Raw genomic sequence first — 9,552 nt, 5'->3', positions numbered from 1 at the left:
AAAATTTTCCAGATGAGGGACTGTTGGTTGCCATGGCATTATGTTGGTACGCCGATATAGTGAACTTCTTAGTAAGTGGGTTGCTGCCACTTAAGCTCAACAATCAAAGAAAATAAAAGTTCCTTCATAGTGCCAAGCATTTTTATTGGGATGAACCTTTCTTGTCCAAACAATGTACTGATCAGATATTTAGGAAGTATGTACCTGATGAAGAAGTACATAGCATCCTACAACATTGTCATTCAATGCCTTACGAAGGACACTTTTGAGGAATGATAACTGCTGCCAAGGTACTCCAATATGGTTTTTATTGGCCGAGGTTTTTCAAGGATGCCCATGAATTTTATAAGTCATGCGACCGTTGTCAAAGGATAGGAAATCTATCTAAGAGACACGAAATGCCACTGTAAAATATTTTGGAGATTGAACTGTTTGATGTTTGGGGAATCAACTTTATGGGTCCATTTTTACAATCATTTGGCAATCTCTATATACTCGTGGCAGTGGATTATGTCTCTAACTGGGTCGAAGCGGTACCCCTCCCTACAAATGATACTAAGTCAGTGCTGATGTTTTTACACAAGAACATTTTCACAAGATTTGGTACACCTTGAGCCATTATCGTTGATGAAGGTTCTAATTTTTATTGCAAATTAGTTGCTAATGCTTTGCTTAGGTTTGGGGTAAAACATAAAATTTCCACGACATATCATCCCAAAAAAATGGGCAAGTCGAGGTTTCTAACAGAGAAATTAAACAAATTCTGGAAAAAGTAGTGAATCTAACTCGAAAAGATTGGTCCTCTAGATTGGATGAAGCTTTGTGGGCTTATCGTACAATATTTAAAACACAGTCGGGGATGTCACCTTTTAAGCTTGTTTCTGGGAAGCCGTATCACTTACCGGTTGAGATAGAGCAGAAAACATTTGGGCTATTAAAAACCTGAATATGGACTGGAAAGTTGCTGGCCATAACAAGTTGTTAGAACTAAATGAAATGGAAGAATTCTAGGCACAAGCATATGAGAACACTAAGCTGTACAAGGAGAAGACCAAGCGGAGGCATGATAAAAGGATTATGCCAAGGCAAGTTGAACTAGGACAACAAGTGTTGTTGTTCAACTCTAGGCTCAAATTGTTCCCTGGTAAATTAAAATCTCATTGGTCAGGTCCCTTTGAAGTAGCTCAAGTCTATCCTCATGGAGTTGTTGATGTCAAATATACAAAAATGGGGATCACATTTAAAGTTAATGGACAACGCTTTAAACATTACTGGGGTGCTCATATGGATCGAGATAAGCAATCCATTAACCTCTGAGATATTTGAGCTAATAATTATATTTTTTATTTTTATTTTCCTTAATTGATTTACTTTAATTTCGTTTTTACTATTAGTTATCTTTAATTATTTCATGTTGCTTCTATTTCTATTTTTATCTTTAAGAAGTTCTTTCCATGATTTCTAGAGACAGAATAAAGAATGCGAACTTATCAGTTGTGCCACTAACTAGAGTCTATTACATCATCGTGAAAGAGAGTTATGCCACGAAAAACTGGGAAATGGATGTTGAGGTATGAGGTAATATGGGTTGATCAGACAGAAAAGTCCAAGGGAGAGATTTTTGGACAGTTGGGTCCATTACGTTACTTGGGTAGCCCATGGTGGAAAAGCCAAAATTCATGTTTTAGGGCTAGGTCACTTCACAGTTCCCCCAAAAAAACTCCCTTTGCTTTTCCCTTCTCCATGCTACAAAACTTACTCTGCACATTTAATTTTTCTGAACCGTCAATACTATCTCATAATGGCAATTGTGAGGTTGGGCCATATGATACCCGTTGGCCCATTGGGAATTTGTTTCTAAAATATTTGGGCCTATAACCTTTTCACTTTCCCTCAAAATTTTCATCACACCAAATTCAGGCCATAATTATTGGCCTCCCATCACTTACGTCATACCCCAGTTACTCCTTACTTTATCGTCATTTAATTTTACCCTAACCTCTTAAGTTATTTTACAGTTACCCTAATTTTTTTCTCTCCACGCTTCTTTGTTCTTTCTTCAAACACTTCAAATTTCTTCTTCTTTTTCTATACAAACTTTTACCTTAACTTTCCACAATGGCTAGACGATCTACCCCTCAATCATCTGCTATGCCACCTTGCACATTATTTAACGTTGTGACAAAAGAGCAGTACCAGAACAACATCTCCAAGCGACCTTTTTTCTTGGAAAAAAGGTTTTCTTTTTAAAGATGAGCCTTTCATGGGATACGACTCTTACGTTTCTTCTATCGTCGAGCAACATGGATGGTAAATTTTTTATTTGCATCCAGAGGATGTTCTAACCAATATTGATTGTGAGTTCTATGCTCACCTTAATTCCCCAAATGTTGTTTTTATATGTGCAAGGAGTCTCTTTCCTATTTAATGAGGACACTATTAATGCTAAGTATGGTCTTTTTGATATCCAAGATGAGCATACCCAGTTTGCTGCAACACTCACTATTGATGGGTTGAACCGGGTTCTTTAAGACATTTGTGTAGCGGGAACTAAATGGACGATGTCGAGGAAAGATTATTACACCGTGGAAAGGGTATCTTTGAAGCCCAAGTGCAGGGTTTGGTATCATTTCCTTAAGACGTGCCTACTCCCTTCTACCTACAACTCAACAGTTTCTAAGGAGTGGATGTTGGTGTTCCATTCCATCATGCAGGGTAGGAAGATTAATCTGGATAAGATTATGTTCAATGAATTCCACCGGTGCACACAAAAGAATGTCAAGAGTCTAAACTTTCCTTCTTTAATCATTGCGCTTTGCCAGCATGTTCATGTGTCAGTCCAAGCCAATGAGAATGCTATCCCAAATAAAGAGACCATTACAAGATTGATTATTGAAAAGATTTATGGGGAGGATTTGCCACAGCAATAACCTCCTAACTCAGCCTCAACATCCTCTATGCCAACATTTGCTACTGCAACCACCTCCACTTCTAACAATTTATTTAAGCAACAATTGCTCAGTTTATTGACGAAGTTGCAGAAGCAAAATAATCTTTTTAAGACTCAGCAGCTTCAGCTTATTGTAGATTTGATAGATGTGCATGACAAATTGGCTTTCTACTGGACCTGTATGGAGAAGAGGGATGATGCTTTGAAAAGGTCCCTTCAAAAGAATTTCACCAAGCCAATGCTTGATTTTCTAGACTCCCCTAAAGAATTACAGTAATTGTAACAGAAGGGGTTAGTAAAGCCCAGCCAACTGAAATAGACCCTGTTCCCACATACCCTGCCACTACCAAGAAAGAAAACAAAAAACCAGAAGAAATAGAGAAAATAGAATTAGTCAATATTGCAGCTAATTGTAAGGAAGAAGAAGAACCAAATCCCACAGTTGTACCACCAGTGGACAGCATTGCAGCTGTTCCACCTCCCTTTACTGAACCAATGACTGAACATGATCGTGAGATCAATCGAATTATTGATGAAATCACCAAATCTGATGATGAAGAAGAGGATGTGCCACTCTAATCATTGAAAAGGAAAATACGCTATAAACATAGTGCACGTAAATCCACTCATAGAATAAAATAAAGTAACTACTCTCTGGTGCAAGCTAGGGAAGTTCTTTTCCCTTCCATACATCATTTCATTTATTTTTCCATGACATTTTCTATTGTATATCTGTACATGCATTGAGCATAATGCATCCCTTAGGTTTGGGGGTGTATTGAGCATTTAGTACTACATTAAATAGTTAGTTGAGCATGTTTTAAATTTTGGTTCTCCTATCATTCATTTTGCCATGGCACACATAATTGTCATGGTTTGTTTTGCCCATGATGAGCACAATCATTACTTGTGTGTTCGATGATGAGCTTAAATTCTTCAATACACTTAGAACATGTTACACTAGATTAGGTGAATTTAGTTTTGGAGAGTTGCTTGAAAATTAACTCCAAAACATGAGATGTCCTAACCTTAGTTAGTTTTGGACTATAGCGAGTGTCTTTTTAATGAACTTATGGACTTTTGAAGCCAAACTCAGTCAAATTGCCAAAACATTACTTAAAGGTGAGTTTGAGTAAAAGTGTGTAATAAAAAATAAAATAAAAATAAAAACAAGGGGTCGTCCATGGTAGTAATAGGCTGAGAAGCTAAAGAGGTAGTTGTTTGCTCCATCCATCTCCTAAGTTAAAAGTTTTAGCCTAAAGAGTGATTTTTATTTAAATTGTGACATGATTGAGAACTCGGTAATTCAATGTTTGCTCCATTGTGATTATTCAATCAAAGAATTTTGTGACATGTTAAATCCCCTACATTTATTTGAAACAAATAAGAAAAAAATATGAATAGCATATATACATTTTGAGTAGGCTTAGAGCAACTTGAGTTTAGAAAAAAAAAGAACTAAGTGAATTAGGAGATGCTTACTATGGCCAGAAAGCACACATGAGCACTTAGGAAATTTTGTTTTTAGGATGAAATTTTCTGCAGTACCTTTGTTGAGCAAACCTCTAACACCTTAGCAAGTTTTTGGAGAAAGAAGATTACTAAGAACTGAGAACTGATGTATATATTTTTGTTTGAGTAGAATGGTAGATCAAGATGGTTATCTATGATGGCAAAGTCTTGCATATATGCATTCATGCATATCTTTCTTGAGAACAAGAAACAACTCAGGTTTGGGGGTGTGTTAAATGTTGAAATGAGTTATATTTTATGCCTTTAGACTTGATTAATTGCATGTACTTATGTAAGTTTAGTTACATTTTAGGATTTTCCATTAGTGTTTTTAGGGAATTTAATGAAAAGGCTTGGATTGTGCTTAAATGTAATTACATGTTACTTTTAATTGTTTTCGAGAAGGATTTTTTTGTTAAGTGGCAAGTGCAGAATCTGGAAAAGAAGAAAAGGAGGGAAGGTTTGTTGTGGCAAAAGGTTGGATAGTTTTCCAACATGAATGTCGTGGAAATGCCAGGAAATGACCCAGTTAACACTTAATTGTTTTCAACCTTTGTTGTATGTGTACCAAGAAAATCAGCCTAAAAAAAAGGAAAAAGATCATGGGATGATGGGTCTACCCTAAAGGAGGAGATATAAACCCAAAAATAAAAATTAAAAAGGAGTAGACAGTTAGAGAGAGAATTGGAAAAAAGTCTTGGGAAAACAATAGAGGATAACGGTTGAGAACAAGGCAGAGTTAGAATGGAAGAAGAAGAAGGCAGTCCCTCTAGGCAATCACAATATAATGTGTCATCGGAGTTGTGGGCTAGATAGGCGAATGCTATCTTCCCTAGGTTCTTCCTTTTCTTCTTTATTTTTTTCTTTCTGATCTTAATTGAGTAAAATGATGTTGAATGTTATTTTGAATTTTGATTTTATTTACCAACCCATAAGTTAATCATATAGGACTGGGATTGCTTGATGAAAACTTTATTTCCTTTAATGGCCGATGCCTAGATTAGTTTTAAGTTATTGTTCTTTCAATGGTATTTATGAATCACATGTGTATAATCTCTAGACATAGATGAATGTATAGCATGTTTATGAAACTAAGCTAATACTGATAAGGTTAGGTTAGTTTGATCAAAATTGAATGATATGAGCAAATATTCGACCGAATGTTAGTAGTAGTCTATAGACATAGAGCAACATTCCATATGGAAAGAAAACAAAGCAATGTTGGGTACTGTGCTAAAGGCCTATAGACATATATCACTTTAGGAAAGGTAACTTGAAGTCTTGCTCTCGAAACAAGCAGGTTATTTTAGATCTCCTTCGAGCAGGAGAATACGATTGATTTTGCCAAGGTATTATTGGTTAATAAGGGTAGATTCTCAGTAATCCCAACCTTATGATTCAACGTTGTAGCTCCTTTAACCTTTTCTGTAGCATCTCTATTTTCATATCCTTAACTGTTACTTGTTTACATATTATTCGTATAGTTAGTCTCGTAATTGCCATTGCATACTTACTCATGTCTTGCCATAGCATTTTCATTTATTTGTTAGAATTCACATATTACACACATCAATATTCCTTAATTATCTCTACATTCTTATTATTGTTTTTGCCATAACATTAAACACACTTCTTTATAATAGCTTAACCAATTTATTGCTAACCAATCCATATGGAGAGGATCTCACTTATCACTTTATTACTTGATCTAACATGTACACTTGCACAATTTGCTTAGCTTATTCACATGAGACAGTACTTTTTTTGGATGTACTGAAGACTTGTCAGCCAATTGTAGTGTTATCTTGGTAGCTTTGAGATCACCCAACCCGAGTTTTTCAAAAATAGATTAAGGCATTAAATTAATACTAGCTCCTAAGTCACATAGAGCTTTATTAAAATGAATGCTCTCTATCTCTCTAGGAATAGTAAAACTTCTTGGGTCTTTCAAAATTTTGGGAACCAGTCTTGTAATAATAACACTATATGAGGCATTTAAATTAACTTGTTCTCCTAACTTAATTTTCCTACGCCTAGACATGATTTCCTTTAAAAACTTGGCATACTTAGGAACTTTCTCAATTAACTCTACTAAAGGTAGGTTTACATTTAATGTTTTGAACAAGTTTAAGAAACTTACAAATTGATCTTTGTCCTACTTTTGTAATGGCATAATAATTAATGATTTTTTTCTAGTTCAATTGCTGGTGGACTTTCCTCCTCTGGCTTTGGTTCATTTTTAGCTTCTAGGGATTTCTCTTGACGGCAGTCAATATTCCCCATATTTACCACTGGAGTATGATTTTTTGGGCTACTCAGTACTTTGCCCAATTGGAGTGCTATTTCTTTCACATGCTCCTTATCTTCCCTCTAAATTTTCTATATTACTAGGAATACCAGTGCTAATTTTCCTTTTGATGTCACCCATGATGCTCATCAATTGCCTCATTTGATATTCATGTTTTGTCAATGTTCTGGTTGAGTTGGTGCACTCAGGTTGCACCTACTTTACGCCTGTTCTCATTGACTTCATCTCTCCCTTGAGTCTATCCAGCCATTGACCCCATGCAATATGGTCACTTGGGTTGACCCTTTCTTGAGTTTTTTTACAAATAAGGAGGTTGATAATTAGTATTTTTGGTTTTATTCAAACTACTACCTCCTCATTGGTTTCCTTCCTATCTCAGATTCGAGTGATCTCTCTAGCTGGTATTCTAGGTATTTGAATAAGGGTTTGCACCCTTATTTCTTATATAATTCACATTTTCAACAGGATTGTTGATGTAATGGAAGAGCAATTTGTCTCCTCCACCCATAGACGGTGCATTATTTTCAGATTTGATACAGTTGAGTCTATCCACTTGAGTAGCTTTTACTGTAGCAATTTTCTAGCCATATGTAAATCGGTCAATCGCCCACTGGAAGGAGTTCAACTCCATGTTCTCAATGATTTTGTACATGTCCTCGTATGTCAATGTTCATAAGATCTCCTCATGTTACTCCGTCTAATCTGGATTTGGTATTCGCATCCAACCCATTATAAAACACAAGCAATCACAACCACTCAGGGAATTTATGGTGTAGGCATTTCTGAATCAACATTTTAAAACATTCCCAAGCTTCATGAAAACAATCTCCCTCCATCTGTCTAAAGACAACAATTTCTCTTCTTAGTTGAACCGCTTTACTAATACGGAAGAACTTCTGTACGAACTTCCAGTGAGTTCATTCCATGTCATGATAGACTTGGTGCTTGCGAATCTAACAAAGAAAAGACGTTATCAATCTAAGAAAAGGGAAACAACTGTTATTCTGGATCATCTAAATCATTTTGCCCCTAAATTGCATATTATTCTAGATCATCTAAATCATTGCCAGCTTGATCTCAAAATTATTAATTGTAATAGCCGACCTTGTTATGCTCTCCTGAACCATGTCCAGACTTGGTAATGCATAACCCCTTAGGGTTCTCTCATTTCAAGCCATGTGTAAGTTCAGGGGTAGCTATAGTGGTGCTGGTGGATCTCCTAGGGCATTATCGTTAGTGTTTTCCAGCAACGGATTCTTGCATGGTACATTGCCTTCAGCGAGTGGTGATGGATCTTACATCTACTGCTGCTGTTGTTGCTGTCGATAATTTCTTCAGATTATTCTTTCTAGATCTATGACTGTTGCATAGGTGTTCCCCTATTATGAGTCATACAATACACTCAAAAATAGAATATTACTAGCAATAAAGAAAATAAAACCGTATCTATTACCTAAAAACTTCCAAATTAACCTTATTAACTCCAAAGATTAAAATCAAACTAGTGACGTTGCCTCCTCGGCAAGGATGCCAAAAACTTGATCACCTCCGGACGTACTAACATCTAGAATGTGAATATTACAGCAAAAGATATAGATATATGAAGTGGTATCAGCAAGTATACAGGTCTATTTGTATTATAGTTACAACGGAGTAGGTGAGTACTCTGAGGATTGTACCTAAGAGAGGCGAGTGCTAGATCAATTTTAACCTAAACACCGAAAGATCTAATGAGTACATTAATTTGGTTATAGTACGATAGTAAAATAAAAAAGATTTTTTAAGATCTTTTTGTAATAACAATATAAAATAACATAAAGAAATAAAATTCAAGAGATCAAACAATAGGATAAATCAAATTTGATTATGGGTGATTAGCTTGCTTCGGTATTTCCCATCAATAATCACTTCGGGTCCCTCGTCAATCAACTAGCCGCTATCCTAGTAGGATCTTCTGATCTTTGACTCAAATAATGAGTCAACAAGAACTACTTATCTTCTAAACCCACAGTCTAGATTGGTTTGGGGTGAAGGTGTTCACAGATAGGCGATACCAATTTTGGGTTAATTCCCTCCTTGTTTACTTCCTAGTGTTTCTAGGCCTAGGGTTTTAAGTTCTTCCTTTCCCAAAAAGATGATCCATTGAGTAACCCTACAAAACATTTTATGGATCATACCTTCACTCGCTAACCCCCCATAGAAGAATTAGTTCCTCATGGTTTTTATAAACAATATGGAATTGATGTAAAGAGAAAACATGATAAATGAATTGAAGTGTAGAGTTTAAGAAAATGCCTGAGATGTATTAAAAATAAATCAAATCCACATAGTTTGACTGTCTCCACAAATCAGATCTCTCAAGATAAACAAGAACAACTTAAACATAAATCTACAACCTAAAGAGGAAAAGCAGCTAAACTGAAATTAAAAGCAGAAAACTAAGCTAAGTAATTGGTCTATTTTACATTTGACAAAGGAGCCTATTTATAGATTTCAAGTGGTTGTTGTCCTTAACCCTAGGTTAATTGATGTTCCTGAGCTTTAAGTTTGATTATGCAGGCTAAAATGCCCTCTAGTTCGTGTTATTTACTCTCTAGAGTTGATGTCGTGACACACCAGGACCTATGTCACGACATAGGAGTCAGTATACTCCTCTTTGGGATATCTTCAGGGGTATGTCGCAACACCCTTAGGCTATGTCGCGACATCGAAGGTAGTTCTTTGATTTCTCTATTCTACTCCTTATGTTGCGACATTGAACGTTCTGTGTTGTGACATAGCG

General features: G+C 35.9%; 1 non-coding gene across 1 annotated transcript; it reads left to right on the top strand.

Annotated features, from left to right (window-relative positions):
• The first annotated feature begins 7,532 nt into the window (after positions 1-7,532).
• LOC121219639 (small nucleolar RNA R71) lies at positions 7,533-7,638 on the top strand. The gene has a single exon (XR_005916529.1). It is a non-coding gene; the product is annotated as a small nucleolar RNA R71 (small nucleolar RNA).
• The last annotated feature ends 1,914 nt before the right edge of the window (positions 7,639-9,552 follow it).

The sequence above is a fragment of the Gossypium hirsutum genome, chromosome D07 (genome assembly GCF_007990345.1).
Source record: "Gossypium hirsutum isolate 1008001.06 chromosome D07, Gossypium_hirsutum_v2.1, whole genome shotgun sequence".
In the NCBI taxonomy this organism is placed as follows: domain Eukaryota; kingdom Viridiplantae; phylum Streptophyta; class Magnoliopsida; order Malvales; family Malvaceae; genus Gossypium; species Gossypium hirsutum.
This window is presented reverse-complemented; position numbering and strand designations above follow the sequence as displayed.